The sequence below is a fragment of the Crocuta crocuta genome, unplaced genomic scaffold (assembly GCF_008692635.1).
Source record: "Crocuta crocuta isolate KB4526 unplaced genomic scaffold, BGI_CrCroc_1.0 scaffold130, whole genome shotgun sequence".
NCBI lineage: Eukaryota > Metazoa > Chordata > Mammalia > Carnivora > Hyaenidae > Crocuta > Crocuta crocuta.
Genome location: NW_027527920.1, coordinates 579,490 through 596,159, shown reverse-complemented (window position 1 = coordinate 596,159; position 16,670 = coordinate 579,490). Strand labels below are relative to the sequence as shown.

Genomic DNA, 16,670 nt, shown 5'->3' with positions numbered 1-16,670 from the left:
AACAAGGGGGGGGGGGGGGAAAAGCCAGTCAAGGAGAAAACATTCACAATCAATATATCTGATAAAGGACTTGTATCCAGAATAAATAAGGAATATTTACAAATCAGCAATAAAAAAGGAAAAACACATTTTTAAAAACTGGGCAAAGGAAGTTATCTGAATGACCAATAAGCATATGAAGAGCTGATCATTCATTAATTATTGGGGAAATGCAAATTAAAATATGAGACAACTCAAATGGCCATGATGGATGAATCGATAAACAAAACGTGGTATATACCTACAGTGGGATATCATTCAGTCTTAAAAAGAAGTTCTGATATATGTTACAACACAGATGAACCTTGAAGACATTATTCTAAGTGAAATAAGCCAGATAGGAGTTTCGTAAGGCAGTCAACAGACTACCTGTCACAAGAGACTATTCTGTTAGACAGAATGTACAAGGTGGCTGCCAGGAGCTGGGGGAACAGGGAATGGTAACTTATTGTTTAATGGGTACAGATTTCAGTTTGGGAGTCTGAAAAAGTTATGGATAGTGGTAATGGTTACAAAACAATGTGAGTGTACTCAGTGCCACTGAACTATACATTTAAAATAGTAACTTTTATATACATATATTTTACAACAATAAAAAATCATTATATTGGAGAAAACACTGTAAGATACCATTTTGGTATCTTGGCTTAAAATTAAAAGGACTGATAGGTAACACCAAACGTGTGTGATGATATGGAGAAACTGGAACCTCCTTACACTGCTAATAGTGTAAAATGACACTATCACTTGGGAAAAGAATTTAGCAATTTCTTATAATATTAAACACATACCTATGACCTCGTTTCATTCCCATCATTTAACCAGGAAAAATGAAAACATTCTCAAAAAGAAACTTGTACACAAATGTACACAGTAGCTTTATTCACAATAGCAAAAACTAGAAACAAGGACAAGAGATAAATTATGGTATTAACAACAAAACACTACTCAGCAAAAAAAAAAGGAACAAAAAACTTGCACTACAACAAAACTCTATGAATGGTTATTCTATCTTGTCTTTCTGGTATCTGTTAAAATGTCACCGCCCCAAAGAGGACTTCCTTGGCTACCCCAATCTAATGTCACTACTTCCCATCACTCATCAACACCTCACCTCTGTTATGGTCTCAAAATTAATCATTACACAAATTACCTTATTAGTTTATGTTGTATCACCCCACTAAAATGAGAACAAGAGAGCTTGTCTGTCTTGTTCAGCCACTAAGAGTGCCCAGAATGAAAAAGGAACTTAAATATTTATCCAATCAATGAATGAATTTACATGTAATAAATCTGACAGAAGTTAATCACTCAAAATCTAGAGTATCTAAATATTTATGTTTAGATGCCTTGGCTCTTCTTGGAAATAGTTCTAAAATCAGAATATCTGTTAAACATACTCTGTACAAAATCCTATGTAAGATATGAAATCCAGCACTGCCCTACACACATCAGAAAGTCAGAAAATAACAGATGAGCATAAACATAACATACAATATTAAGTAATAAAATGAAATACTATTTGGCATTCTCCATGAAAAACAGAAAAGAGCATTTCAAGCTGTTTTCAAGTATTAATTTCCAAAATACCCCTACATAAAATATACAGTCTAAAAAAGGAAAAATAAAAAACACTCCTGTGGTAAAAAGAGTATGTCCCATCAAAAACACAAAAACCTAAAGAAAAACTCAGGGAGTTTTCCAGTGATCTAACCAAGCAAGTATAGAAAACTATGCTGGCAGAATAGAAAATATGTTAGATTTTTTTTTTACATTTTATAAAAACTTTCAAACATACACAAATGTAGACAGAACAGTATAATGAACCCCACATACCCATCACTGAGTTACAATTATCAATACAAGCATTTAAGAAATTAGGTGAATTTATTGATGGATGAATGGATAAAGAAGGTGTGGTGTATATAAACAATGTGGTATTACTCAGCAATCAAAAAGAATGAAATCTTGCCATTTGCAACTAAGTGGATGGAACTAGAGAGTATTATGCTAAGGGAAATTAGTCAAAGAAAGACAAATATCATATGACTTCACTCATATGAGGACTTTAAGATACAAAACCGATGAACATAAGTGAAGGAAAGCAAAAATAATATAAAAACAGGGAAGGGGACAAAACATTAGAGACTCTTAATTATGGAGAACAAACAAAACGGTTACTGGAGGGAATATAGGAGGGTGGATGGGCTAAGTGGGTAGGGGTATTAAGGAATCTACTCTCAAAATCATTGTTGCAGTATATATTAACTAATTTGGATGTAAACTTTAAAAAAAAGGAAAATTTAAAAATCAGGTGAATTTCCAATGCAACACAATTTCCACAACACTGATGATGGTAAAGGGCACAAAATACACATACTTTAGGCTTATTTCCCATGTCCCAACCAGCCTTGATCTAACTTAATTTCACAGAAGTATGAATTTCCTTTCCCATCATTTATACTCTGTCATAATCCTATTTTGAGGCTTGTATTATTAGATGCAGAATAAAAAGCTATAGTAATAAGAATTTTTTCAACTACCAGAAATGCATAATGTGAAAAAGACTTTTACTACTTCTTTATTCAACATATATTTTTTAAGACACCAATGTTGTCTTTAAAAAGCTTTTGCACAACAAAGGAAACCTAAAAAAGGAAAAGGCAACCTACCAATGGGAGAAAATATTTGCAAATGATATATCCAATAAGTGGGTTTTTAAAATATTTATTCATTTATTTTGACAGAGAGAGAGAGAGAATGTGCCCAAGCAGGGGAAAGGCAGACAGCGAGGAGGAAATGAATCCCAGCCAGGCTCCACACAGTGCAGAGCCTGATGCTGGGCTCAATCCTATGAACTATGAGATCAAGACGTGAGCTGAAATCAAGAGTCAGATGCTTAACTGAATGAGCCACCTACGCACCCTCTCCAATAAGGGTTTAATATCCAAACTGTAAAGAACTTACACAACACCAAAAAAAATAAATAACCCAAATAATCTGATTAAAGATGGACAGAGGGCCTGAATAGACATTTTTCCAAAGAAGACATACAGATGGCCAACAGACACATGAAAAGATGCTCAACATCACTAATCATCAGGGAAATACAAATCAAAACTACAATGTGATATCACCTCACACCTGTCAGAATAACCAGTACCAAAAAGACAGAAACAATAAAAGTAGGCAAGGATGTGGACAAAAGGGAACCCCTGGGCAGTTGGTGGGAATGCAAACTGATATAACCACTGTGGAAAACAGTATGGAGCTTCCAGAAAAATTAAAAATATAAATTCCAAACAAAAATAGAAACCAAAAGAAAGCTTCCAAACTCATTCTATGAAGCCGGCATTACCTGATTTCAAAACCAGACAAAGACTCCACTAAAAAGGAGGATTATAGGCCAATATCCCTGATGAAGCTGGATGCAAAAACTCTCAACAAGATACTAACAAATCAAGGGGTGCCTGGGTGNCTCTCTCTCTCTCTCTCTCTCTCTCTCTCTCTCCTAGAAATAAATAAAAACATTAAAAAAAAATTTTTAAAAAAGGTACTAACAAATCGAAATCAACAATACATTAAAAGAATGATTCACCATGATCAAGAGGGATTCATTCCTGGGTTGCAGGGCTGGTTCAATATTTGTAATCAATCAACATGATTAGAAGAAACAAGGGGCACCTGGGTGGCTCAGTGGGTTAAGCACCCAACTTCGGCCCAGGTCATGATCCCACACTTGGTGGGTTAGAGCCCCAAATCAGGCTCTGTGCTGACAGCTCGGAGCCTGGAGCCTGCTTCAGATTCTGTGTCTCCCTCTCTATGACCCTTCCCTGCACTCTGTCTCTATGTCTCCCGAAAACAAACAAACATTAAAAAAAAAATTAATAGAAGAATAAGAACCATATGATCCTGTCAACAGATGCAGAAAAGGCATCTGACAAGATACAGCATCCTTTCTTGATAAAAACCCTGAAGTAGGGATAGAAGGGATACCTCAACATCAGAAAAACCATATATGAAAGGCCCACAGCTAATATCATCCTCAATGGAGAAAAACTGAGAGCTTTCCCCCAAAGATCTGGAACATGACAGGGATGTCCAATCTCACCATGGTTGTTCAACATAGCGTTGGAAGTCCTAGTCTCAGCAGACAACAAAAAGAAATAAAAGGCATCCAAATTGGCAAAGAAGAAGTCAAACTTTCACTCTTCACAGGTGACATGATACTCTACATGAAAAACTCAAAAGATTCCACCAAAAAACTGCTAGAGCTGCTACATGAATTCAGCAGTCACAGGATATAAAATCAATGCACAGAAATCAGCTGCATTTCTACACACCAATAATAAAGCAACAGAAAGAAATATCAAGGAATCAATCCCATTTACAATTGCACCAAAAACCATAAAATACCTAGGAATAAAACTAACCAAAGAGGTAAGAGATCTGTACACTTGAAAACTATAGAGTGGCGCCTGGGTGGCTCAGTCGGTTAAGCGGCGGACTTCGGCTCAGGTCATGATCTCACGGTTCGTGGGTTCAGAGCCCCACATTGGGCTCTATGCTGACAGCTAACTCAGAGCCTGGAGCCCGTTTCAGATTCTGTGTCTCCCCTCTCTGACCCTCCTCTGCTCACACTGTCTCTCTCTCTCAGAAGTAAATAAAAACATTAAAAAAATTTTAAAAAACTATAGAAAGCTTATGAAAGAAACTGAAGACACAAAGAAATGGAAAAAGATTACATGCTCATGGATTGAAAGAACAAACACTGTTAAAATGTCAATACTAACCAAAGCAATCTACATGTTCAATGCAATCCTAATCAAAATTGCACCAGCATTCTTCTCAGAGCTAGAACAAACAAATCTAAAATTTCTATGGAACCACAAAAGACCCCAAATAGCCAAAGTAATGTTGAAAAAGAAAACCAACGTGGGAGGCATCACAACCTTGGGCTTTAGCCTCTACTGCAAAGCTGTAATCATCAACAGAGTATAGTATTGGCACAAAAACAGACACACAAACCAATGTGCTTGAGAACCCAGAATTGGAACCACAAATGTATGGCCAACTAATCTTTGACAAAGCAGGAAAGAGTATCCAATGGGGGAATAGAAAGTCTCTTTAGCAAATGATGCTGGGAGAACTGGGCAGCAACATGCAGAAGAATGAAACTGGACCACTTTCTTATACCATACACAAAAATAAACACAAAATGGATGAAAGACCTAAAGGTAAGACAGGAAACCACCAAAACCCTAGAGAAGAAAACAGGCAACAACCTCTCTGGCCTCAGCTGCAGCAACTTCTTACTCAACGCATTTCTGAAGGAAGGGAAATAAAAGCAAAAATGAACTATTGAGACCTCATCAAAATAAAAACCTTCTGTACTGCAAACTAAACAATCAACAAAACTAAAAGGAAACCAACGGAATGGGAGAAGTTATTTGCAAATGACGTATTGGAGAAAAGGTTAGTGCCCAAAATCTAGAAAGAACTTAAACTCAACACCCGAAACACAAATAATCCAGTGATGAAATGGGCAGAAGATATGAATAGACACTTTTCCAAAGACATCTAGATGGCAAACAGAAACATGAAAAGATGCCCAACATCCCTCATCATCAGGGAAATACAAATCAAAGTCACACTGAGATACCACCTCACACCAGTCAGAGTGGCTAAAATTAACAACTCAGGAAACAACAAATGTTGGCGAGGGTGTAGAGAAACAGGAACCCTCTTAGCACTGTTGGTGGGAATGCAAACTGGTGCAGCCGCTCTGGAAAACAGCATGGAGGTTCCTCAAAGAATTAAAAGTAGAATTACCTACAACCTAGTAATAGCACTACTAGGAATGTATCCAAAGGATTCAGGAGTGCTGATTCATGCGGCACAGGTACTCCAGTGTTTATAGCAGCGCTTTCAACAATAGCCAAATCATGGGAAGAGCCCAAATATCCATCAACAGATGAATGGATAAAGATGTGGTTTATATAGACAACGGAATACTACTTGGCACTGAGAAAGAATGAAATCTTGCCATTTGTTACATGGATGGAACTGGAATGAAATAAATCAGAGAAAGACAGATACCACACGTTTTCACTCACACATGGGATTTGAGAAACTTAACAGAAGACCTTGGGGGGGAATGGAAGGAGNGTGGCGGGGGGGGGGAGAGAAAATAGGTGTTGGGCACTGAGGAAGACACATGTTGGGATTAGCACTAGGTGTTGTATGTAAGCGATGAATCATGAGAATCTACTCCCGAAGCCAAAAGCACACTGTATACACTGTATGTTGGCTAACTCGACAATAAATTATACTTTTTAAAAAGAATAGCCTAGGGGCGCCTGGGTGGCTTAGTCGGTTAAGCGTCCGACTTTCACTTAGGTCATGATCTCGCGGTTCCTGGGTTCAAGCCCCACGTCGGGCTCTGTGCTGACTGCCAGCTCAGAGCCTGGAGCCTGCTTCAGATTGTGTGTCTCCCTCTCTCTCTGACCCTCCCCTGCTCGCGCTGTCTCTCTCCTAGAAATAAATTTAAAAAAAAAAAAAAAATTAAAAAGAATAGCCAAAATATGGAAAGCGCCCAAATGTCCATCAACTGAACAGATTAAGAAGATATACACATAGATACATACACACATATATACATACAGTGGAATACTACCTGGCAGCGAAAATGAATGAAATCTGGTCGTTCTGCAACAACGTGGATGGAACTGGAGGATATTATGCTAAGCGAAATCAGTCAGTCAGAGAAAGATAGATATATGATTTCACTCATATATGGAATTTGAGAAACTCAACAAATGAACATAGGGGAAGGGAAGAAAAAAAAGATAAAAACAGAGAGAGGCAAACCTTAAGAGACTGTTAAATACAGAGAATAAATTGAGGGTTGCTGCAGGGGGAGGACTGAGTCTAGGTTAAATGGGTGATGGGCATTAAGGAGGGCACTTTTCAGGGGCGCCTAGGTGGCTCAGTCAGTTGAACGTCTGACTTCGGCTCAGGTCACCATCTCACAGTTTGTGGGTTCAAGCCCCATGTCAGGCTCTGTGCTGACAGCTCAGAGCCTGGAGCCTGCTTCGGAGTCTGTGTCTCCCTCTCTTTCTGCCCCTCCCCAGCTAGAACTCTCTCTCTCTCTCTCTCTCTCTCTCTCTCTCTCTCTCTCAAAAATAAATAAACCTTAAAAATTAAAAAAAAAAAAAAAAAAGGAGGGCACTTTTCAGGAAGAGCACTGGGAATCATATTTAAGAGATGAATCACTAGAATCTACCACTGAAGCCAAGAGTACACTGTATGTTAACTAACTTGAATATAAAGAAAAGGAAAAGGAAAGAAAGGAAAGGAAAGGAAAGGAAAGGAAAGGAAAGGAAAGGAAAGGAAAGGAAAGACCATACAATCCAGTAATTCAACTACTGGGTATTTACACAAAGAAAACAAAAGCACCTATGTGAAAAGACAGGTGCACCCCTACGTTCACTGCAGCTTTACAATAGCTAAGAAATGGAAGCTAACCTAAATGCACACTGACAGATGAATGTATAAGCTGTGCTACACACACAAGAATATTACTCAGCCACCAAAAAGTATGAGATCTTGCCAAGTGTGACAACATGGATGGACCCAGAGACCACTATGCTAAGTGAAATAAGTCTGATAGACAAATACCATATGTCTTCACTTACATATAGAATCTTAAAAGCAAAACAAAGAAAGAATCATAAATAGAGAACTGGTGGCTGCCAGAGGGGATGGGATTGGGGGGGATGGGCGAATTAGGTAAAGGGTTGATTAAGAAGTACAAAATTCCACTTACAAAATAAGTCACAAAGATGAAAAGTACAGCATACGAAATACAGTCAATAATATTGTGACAACAGTGTATGGTGACAAATGGTACCTGTATTTATCATGGTAAGCAGAATGTGATGTACAGAAGTGTACAGTAAATATAATTTAAAAAGATGTTGTACATTCAAGTTTATATTGGTAATAATTGAGAATTTTTAATAGCTTTAAAATGCGTACTGCCAGAACAAATAAGATAACATAACTCAATATAACATAAAATATGGACTGCCAGTTCTGCATTAATAGAAACTTTTTAAAAAGTAACCACTCGACATGTAACAAATTACCCTTTGTCTTTATTCTCAAAAACTTCCCTCTATGTAAAATACAACATCAATGTATTATTCCGAACTCATCAAATAGGTATATTCTATAAAGAAAATTAAACAGTAAATGTAAAACAAGTGAGTGCCATCATCTGGGTTCCGAATCAGATGAACACACTGCGGAAGGGGGCCTCATCAATTATAGCGCTAACATCTTCATGTCAAAAGAAGAGCAAGAGCTGAAACAGGAGATATAGGAGCCACAAGGAGACCAATCTTGATGTCTTTTACGTTCTACTTTTCTATGAAGGTATAATATCCACAGTAAGCCACATATTTTAAGCTGAATGATCTTTTGCATATTAATTCACCCACATTGCCACCACCTAAATCAAAACACAATATTTTCAACTCCCATGAAGTTTCCACTGTGTCCACAAGGTAGCCATTATTCTGATATTTAACACAAAGGATTAGATTAGCCTTTTTTAATATTTATTTTTGAGAGAAAAAGAGAGAACGCGCAAGTGGGGGAGGGGCAGAGAGAGCGAGGGAGACAGATTCTGAAGCAGGCTCCAGGCTCCAAGCTGTCAGCACAGAGCCCAACTCCAGCCTCCAACTCCGTGACTGTGAGATCATGACCTGAGCGCGGTTGCTTAACCAACTGAGCCACCCAGGCACCCCTAGGTTAGTTTTTTTGAACTTCATACAAATGGAATCATGAAGGTTCTTATTTGTTTGTAAAGGTTCGCTTTTAAAGTGTTTGGCTTCTGTGCTCAATTCTACATCTGTGAGATTCATCCCTGTTGTATGTAGCAATAGTTCGTTCCTTCTCATGACTATATAGTATACTATCATATAACTATGCTTCAATGTATTTTCTCATCCTGCTTGGAGGGCTATTATGTATAAAGAATTAAACATTATTGTATTTGTCTTTGCAGGGAACAAATGTGCCCACTTATGTTGGCCAATTACACAGAGAGTCCTAGAATACGTATGGACTAATTTGCTCAAATGCTAAACTATCACTTTTTCCACATTACATATAAGGTTTTTCTGTTATCATTTCTCTTATAATAAATTCAGGTAACCCTAAATGATCTTCCACCCATTATGCCTGCCAAAATAATTCATAAACTACAAATGAAGAACTTGCTAACTACATGGGGCGCCTGGGTAGCTCTCAGTCGGTTAAGTGTCCGACTTCGGCTCAGGTCATGATCTCACAGTTCATGGGTTCAAGCCCCACGTCAGGCTCTATGCTGACAGCTAGCTCAGAGCCTGGAGCCCGTTTTAGATTCTGTATCTTCCTCTCTCTCTGACCCTCCCCTGCTCACGCTGTCTCTCTCTCTCAAAAATAAATTAAATTTTTTTTTAAATTTTTAATTAAAAAAAAGAAATTGGTAATTACAGACCAACCAATTTCCATTTCCTCTGCCACATCAGACAGAACTCACACTATTCAGATTGAAACAACAACTCTGGTCTGCTAAGGACAGTTATAATCAACAGCTGAGGAGGAATAAGTGGTTAGTTACCGGCTTCTGAAAAACTAGGTATTTTTCCATCCATTTATCTTGAAAGCTGTTTAATCAAAATCTTGGGAAGAGCAGGACTGCCTGGGTGGCTCAGTCAGTTAAGTGTCCGACTTTGGCTCAGGTCATGATCTCACGGTTCAAGCGTTTGAGCCCCACATTGGGCTCCGTGCTGACAGTTCAGAGCCTGGAGCCTACTTCTGATTCTGAGTCTCCCTCTCTTCTGCCTCTCTCCTGCTCACATTCTTTCTATCAAAACTAAATAAACTTTTTTTTTTTAATCCTGGCAATAGCAGAGATCTTAAAAAAAAAAAAAAACTAGTACAATCCTAGTACTAATTCCAGGATCTTCCATGAAAAGTAGCATAGGGAAAAGAGCATAGATTCCTGAAGTCAGACATCACAGGCCCAAGTTCACTTCTGGACTTCACCAGAACTTGAGTTACAGCCCTAGAAAATCATACTGTGAAGCCCACCTCCCCTCTCACCCAAACAAAACTACAAAAATGCAACTACAAAAACTACAAATTCTCCACATCTTCGAAATGAAGTCCCACATATCTTTAGGGGTACACAAAGATGCAAGCAAGGGAATCAATTTCCACACTCTTTCATAAGCCTGATCTGTCTACATAATTGGATTATCGTTAGAAGATTTTCAGCCACAAATTGTATCACTTTAGGAGGTGTCTGAAAACCACGGCCCATGCCCAAATCTGACACACTACCAATAAAGTTTTATTAGAACACAACCGCACTCAGCTGTTTTCTTGTACGTAGTTGTTTTTGCACTACAGTGAGAGAGGTGAATAGTTACGACAGACTGCATGGTTCACAAAGCCTACCATCTGGCTCTTTACAGAAAAAGTTTGCTGACTCCTGCTTTAGGATAATATTCTGTGGGAAAAGTAGAAGGAATATAAGCTAACAGAAAACAGGAATAATAGAAAAAGGAAAAATATGAAACACATTCCCAGAACAGTACAAATTCCCAAAAGTGACTCAAGAAGTAACAGAAAATATGGATAGACCTATACCAAAGAAACTGAATTAGTAATTAAAAACTTTCCCACAAAGCCCAGATCCAGACAACTTCATTGGTAAACTCTATCAAACATAAGGAAAATAAACAATCATACATAAACTCTTCCTGAAAATAGAAAAGAAAGTAACATTTCCCAATTCATTTTATAAGGGTACGATCACTCTGATACTAAAGCCAAAGACATAAAAAAAAACATTCAGGGGCGCCTGGGTGGCTTAGTCGGTTAAGCGTCCGACTTTCGCTTAGGTCATGATCTCGCGGTTCGTGGGTTCGAGCCCCGCGTCGGGCTCTGTGCTGACTGCCAGCTCAGAGCCTGGAGCCTGTTTCAGTCTGTGACTCCCTCTCTCTCTGACCCTCCCCTGCTCACGCTGTCTCTCTCTCTCCTAGAAAAAAATAAAACATTAAAAAAAAAAAACCTTCAGTACCCCTCATGAACACAGACATGAAAATTCTTAACAAAATATTGGCAAACTAAATTCAGCAACATATAAAAAAATATTATACACCATGACTAAGTGGGGTTCATTCCAGCAACACAAGATTGGTTTGATATTCAAATTCGAGTAATGTAAGACACCAGTGGTAGATATCTTACACATTATCTCAGAGGTTTAAAACAAAAAAGGTTTGGTGGGGGAAAGGGAGAGAGGCAAACCATGAGAGACTCTTGAATGCTGACAAAAACTGAGGACTGATGGATGTAGGGGGGAGGGGGGGATGGGCATGGAGGAGGACACTTGTGGGGATGAGCACTGAGTGTTATGTGGAAACTAATTTGACAATAAACTATTTGTTAAAAAAAAAAAAAAAGGTTATTTGTATATTTTAAAAACATCAGGGGTGCCTGGCTGGCTCAGTCAGTGGAGCATGCAGCTCTTGATCTCAGAGTCTTAAGTTCAAGCCCTACACAGGGTGTGGAGCCCACTTAGAAAAAAGAATAAAATAAAAACATCAAATTGCATATTTAGATAACTTTGTATGGATTTTTTAGAAGTTAGTATATACACGTCAAAACTTAGCATCCTAAGTTATTCAAACTACTGAAATTTACGATGAGCAATTTCAGATGCCAACTTAAATGTATAAGAGATACACAGACTTTCTAATGTTTTGGACACTAAAAAATGTTTTAAGACCCTGAGTAATAAGGGAAAAAGAATCATTCATGTCAAAGTAACTCAGACAACCAATAAAAAATTACTTCAGACAGGCAATAAAAAATTACTTTTGAAAATGCGACTTTTAATTTGTATCCCCAAATTAATTTAGAGTACCCAGAAGACATGAACCTTATATTCCAGGGGCAAGCCAACCAGCGCTAGGGTCAATCTTCCTTTTTTGTCCTGGATTCTACATTCTCCTAATGCAATCTACCACCAGTCACACGAATCCTTCTCACAACCTAGCCACACCACTGATTCAGACGACTGAAACTCCATTTTTTATCACATGAACCCCTTCTAAGTTAAATCTACCTTCATTAACTGGTATAACTGCATTTTTTTTTTAACCTAACTGAAATTTCTCACATTTGTATGACCCTTCCATTTCATTAAACTGCACTGGGCAAATCTTGAGATTAATCAGATGATATTTTCTCCCTTCACTTCAAAAAGTTTGCAAAAAAATCTGATAAGCACATCTGCCAGATAAGGCTTTAAATACACACTCTATTTAAAGAAAGTGATATAGGGACGCCTGGGTGGCTTAGTCGGTTAAGCGTCCGACTTTCGCTTAGGTCATGATCTCGCGGTTCGTGGGTTCGAGCCCCGCGTCGGGCTCTGTGCTGACTGCCAGCTCAGAGCCTGGAGCCTGTTTCTGTCTGTGAATCCCTCTCTCTCTGACCCTCCCCTGCTCACGCTGTCTCTCTCTCTCTCCTAGAAATAAAATATTAAAAAAAAATAAAATAAAATAAAGTGATATAGCCTTAACCACCAGAATCCCAACCCTAAATTGTATCCATAAATCAAACCCCTCCAGACCTAGAGGCTCAAAGTCACGACTCCATCTAATTTTATCACAATCTGGCAAATTCCCCGATCTCATCCACCAGGTGATCATAAAAAAAGACTTAACAAATGCCTTACTAAAATCCTGAACGCTATTGCTATCTTTCTTTGCGATACCAATTTGAAGTTCCTGTCCTGCAGTTCAGAGTGAATGTATAACTCCAAAAACCCTCCTCTGGCTAGGATACATTTCCACTTTGAATTACAGTTATCTCAGAAGTCACAAATATCTTAAACATTTTCAGTCCAGTGTTTTTCAAATTACAGGTCTTTGGTGGTCAGACCTGTTAGCAGTCAATTAGGGGAATTGCAATCAATTTTTTCTTTTAACGAAACAGAAAATGTCAAGGGGCATCATAGGTAGAAAGGATAAACTTTTGGGATGTGTGTGGTGTGAAGTCTGAAACACAGTTTGCCAGTCCCACAGCCCAACCCCCACAAGGAAGTTCCACCAAAGAAATATTTAGTAATAAAAAAGTTACGTTACTTGTAACCATCTTTATTGCATATAGAAAAACCTACAGATAGGAATTTTGAACTCCGTACCCTTAATCTGCCATTTATTAAAAAAAAAAAAAAGACTAGAATCCATCTGAGGTTTCCAGTTGAAACACTGACCTGCTCAGAGTCATTTATGGTCTGATGGTCTTACTAGACCGATACCTGCCAACGGACCGAAATCAGTTTAGTCTGTGACTAGGGAAGAGTAGAAAAACCATTCTAGTTCCTCACCCGCAACCACAGGAGAGGATTATTAGGACTCCTCCAAGCACTGGAACTGGGAGAGTCACTGAAAACCAACTGGCCAACGGGGTGAGGACTATGCCTCGCCCACGCCATAACACCTGAACTACTCAACAAGCCAAATGTTGAGAAGTTCAATCAACAGCACACAAAGCGTACCTAAAGGTGGCACCCGCGCTGTTCCATGCCACCCTACTCCATCGTGTAAAAGGACACTGAGGCATGGAGCAAAGAGTGGGCGAGCTGCAGCGGCCATGAACGAGGCTAAACCAAGAGCCCAGGCCGCTAATGCCTCCCACCTCACACGCTTCCCAGGCTATTTGGAACCCGGAAGCCCTCAGCTTCCCACCGCAAACCACACACACCCCCGAGGCAACCCCCAGGCCCTGGTCCCCCGCTCGCGCCCGCCTCGGTAAAATTCTACAAGGCCTGGAACCCCCGAAGCCTAAAAGCAAACCCGCCTGGCAACCCCAGAAGCCCCCTCCCGCGAGCGCCCGTACCCCCGCTGCCCTTCCGCTCCCACCTCCACGCAGTCCTCCCGGCGCCTCCTCCGCACACCGCGCCAAGTAGACCCCGCGACACGAGGCAACCCAGAGACCAAGGGGCTTCTCCACACCCACCCCCACAGCCGCGGCCGCCACCGCCGGAAGCGCCCCGCGTCTCCACGCCACTGTCGTGAGGTCACTTCCGGCGCGACGCCTTGGAAAGCGGAGGGTAGGCTGTTCAGGGTCAGGGCGCCCGGGAAATTTAAGAGCCTGGAAGACCGCGGTGTAGGCCCGCGCTGCGTCCTTTCCAGAACGGCGCCTGCCTACTTACGTGAGGTGGAGGCCTGGTTGGAGTTGGGATCCGGCCCTACTTTCCTGCCCAGTTGTGATGAAAAGTTCCAGCTTTCCTTCCAGACCCTTTCGGCTCATCGCGGAAGAAGAGCAGAGGACTTTGGGGAGGAAGGGGTAGATCCCGGCCTTTGATCAAGTTATACCTGTGGGAAGCAATTAAGTAGGCCCCCGCAACGGATTAAAGGAAACAAAAATTCCCTTCGTGGTTGAGCTTCAGAGTGTGATCAGCTTCAGCTCTCTTTGGAGTTCGCGCTAGCCAATCTGTACGTGAGTGCCGCTCCTCCACACACATCCCAGTACTTGGTACATGGTTAAGTGCCACTCTCCTTGCGACATTTTAGAGTATTGGTAGTCTTGGTTTTGAAGAAAAGTAGGCGTTTAAGAGCAAGACTGAGTATAGTGAGAAATTTGAGACCTTTAAAGTTTGTAAGGTCCTCTTAAAGCCTGACGCCACGTTTGGGAACTACTGCTTGGGCAAGCAGCATAGAGTAGGGCAGTAGTTCCAAACTTGGCTCTGCAAAATCAATTGAGGAATTTTATAAAGTTTTCTCTCTCCAGGGACTCCCTTCCCCTCTCCCATCGCCGAGATTCAGTTTTAGTAGGTCTGAAGGGGCCTTGACATGTATGTAGATTATTTTAAAGGTTCTTTACAGTCAATTCTTGCACATCCCAGGTTTGGGAGCCATTGCTGTGTGAAACTCAGGGTTGAGTTTTGTTCTAGCTCTACCTTTTGTTTTATATATATCACTTTTTAAAGTGTTTTTTATTTAAGTAATCTGTATACCCAAGATCAAGAGTTGGATGCTCTTCCGACTGAGCCAACAAGACGAGACGCCCCTACCTTTTGTTTTTTTATAACAGCTGTGCAACTTGAGATAAACTGGAGATACTAGCTAACAAAATTGCTATAAAATTAAATGCTGTGCGTCTGAACATGATTAGTATTCCTAAAAAGGTGGTTAATTCTCTTGTGCCTTCTTTTGGTTAGGATTCTATAGTCCACTCGAAATGATCTTTTAAATTCACAGGAGAATCCGTGGTAGTGGCCACTTTTAGGCAACAAGCTTGAACAATGGAAACCTGAGTAAGGTAAATGGGCCCACAGTGACCACAGGGCTGAATGCAACAGGCTCATTAGGGACCCACCTCAAAATAGCCATAGACCCTAGCTGACCAATGGGCTACTTGGAACCAGGCACAGGTACCAAAAAGGGAAAATTCCATTTGTTGCCATACTTCCTCCCCCTCCCTCCCCTTAAACTACAAACCCTCTCCACTGCCTCCTAGCAGGCAGTCTCTCCTTTGCTGTCCTGCCCACTGTTCTCTTGCAGTGTATTCAATAAATGTCTGTCTCCTTTGTTCTGCATTGGGTGAATTCTTTCACCTCCTGAACTACCAGCCTCCACCCAGTCCAGAGGCCCCACATCAGCTTTCCATCATGTGGTTGTTCTTCGCTGCCCTGTCACCTTGCACAGTGCTTGCCTAGAATAGGTGCTAAAATAAGTGTCTGTTGAATGAAAGAAAGAATTGTCCCAAGACCCCCTGCAGAGACTGCCTAGAGCTCAAATGGGGAAGCTTTTAGCAAGATCTGAAGTACCCCTTGGTCAGCTATTAAACTTTGGAAACAAGATCAACTGCCTTAATTCCACTATTGAATTGTTCTGCTTAGCAAATACAGCGTATTGTTTTTGAACTTTGACCTCATAGAGGGATCAATCACCCCATCTTTTTTTTTTTTTTTACAAATAGTTTATTGTCAAGTTGGTTTCCATATAACACCCAGCGCTCATCCCCGCAAGTGCCCTCCTCCATGCCCATCAATCACCCCATCTTTTAATGCTTTTAAGCATTATTGAATTTCTCATTCGGCCTAACTGGAGTGGCAGATACATGCAGAATTGTAAAGGGGAACTTTGTTTTCTCTAAACTATGTCTTCATCTTTCTCTAGGGCTGGTTGTCTGAGAACCACAAAGATTCTCCCTGAGAAGGGGATTATTTCCCTTACCTGACCTGAGCACAGGAAAGTTGCTTTCATTGAGTTCTTTCAGAAACCACAGTGGCATTGGGCAAAGGTTGTTTAAAATACACATTCTTTTTTAATGTTTTATTTATTTCTGAGAGAGAGACAGCGTGAGCATGGGTGGGTCAGAGAGAGAGGGAGACACAGAATCTGAAGCAGGCTGCAGGGTCTGAGCTAGCTGCCAGCACAGAGCCCGATGCGGGGCTCAAACCCACAAACTGTGAGATCATGACCTGAGCCGAAGTCGGACATTAACCGATTGAGCCACCCAGGCGCCCCTAAAATACACATTCTTTTTTTTTTTTTTTT

General features: G+C 40.3%; 1 protein-coding gene across 2 annotated transcripts in view; it reads right to left on the bottom strand.

Annotated features, from left to right (window-relative positions):
• The window catches only part of EDC3 (enhancer of mRNA decapping 3), a 60,889-nt gene extending 46,730 nt beyond the window's left edge, over window positions 1–14,159 (bottom strand). Inside the window, exon 1 of one of the 2 annotated variants that reach the window (XM_077745747.1) lies at window positions 14,125–14,159. The gene's annotated coding sequence lies outside the window, so the exon portion shown is untranslated. The other variant, XM_077745741.1, reaches the window with a different exon arrangement.
• Window positions 14,160–16,670: the final 2,511 nt, after the last annotated feature.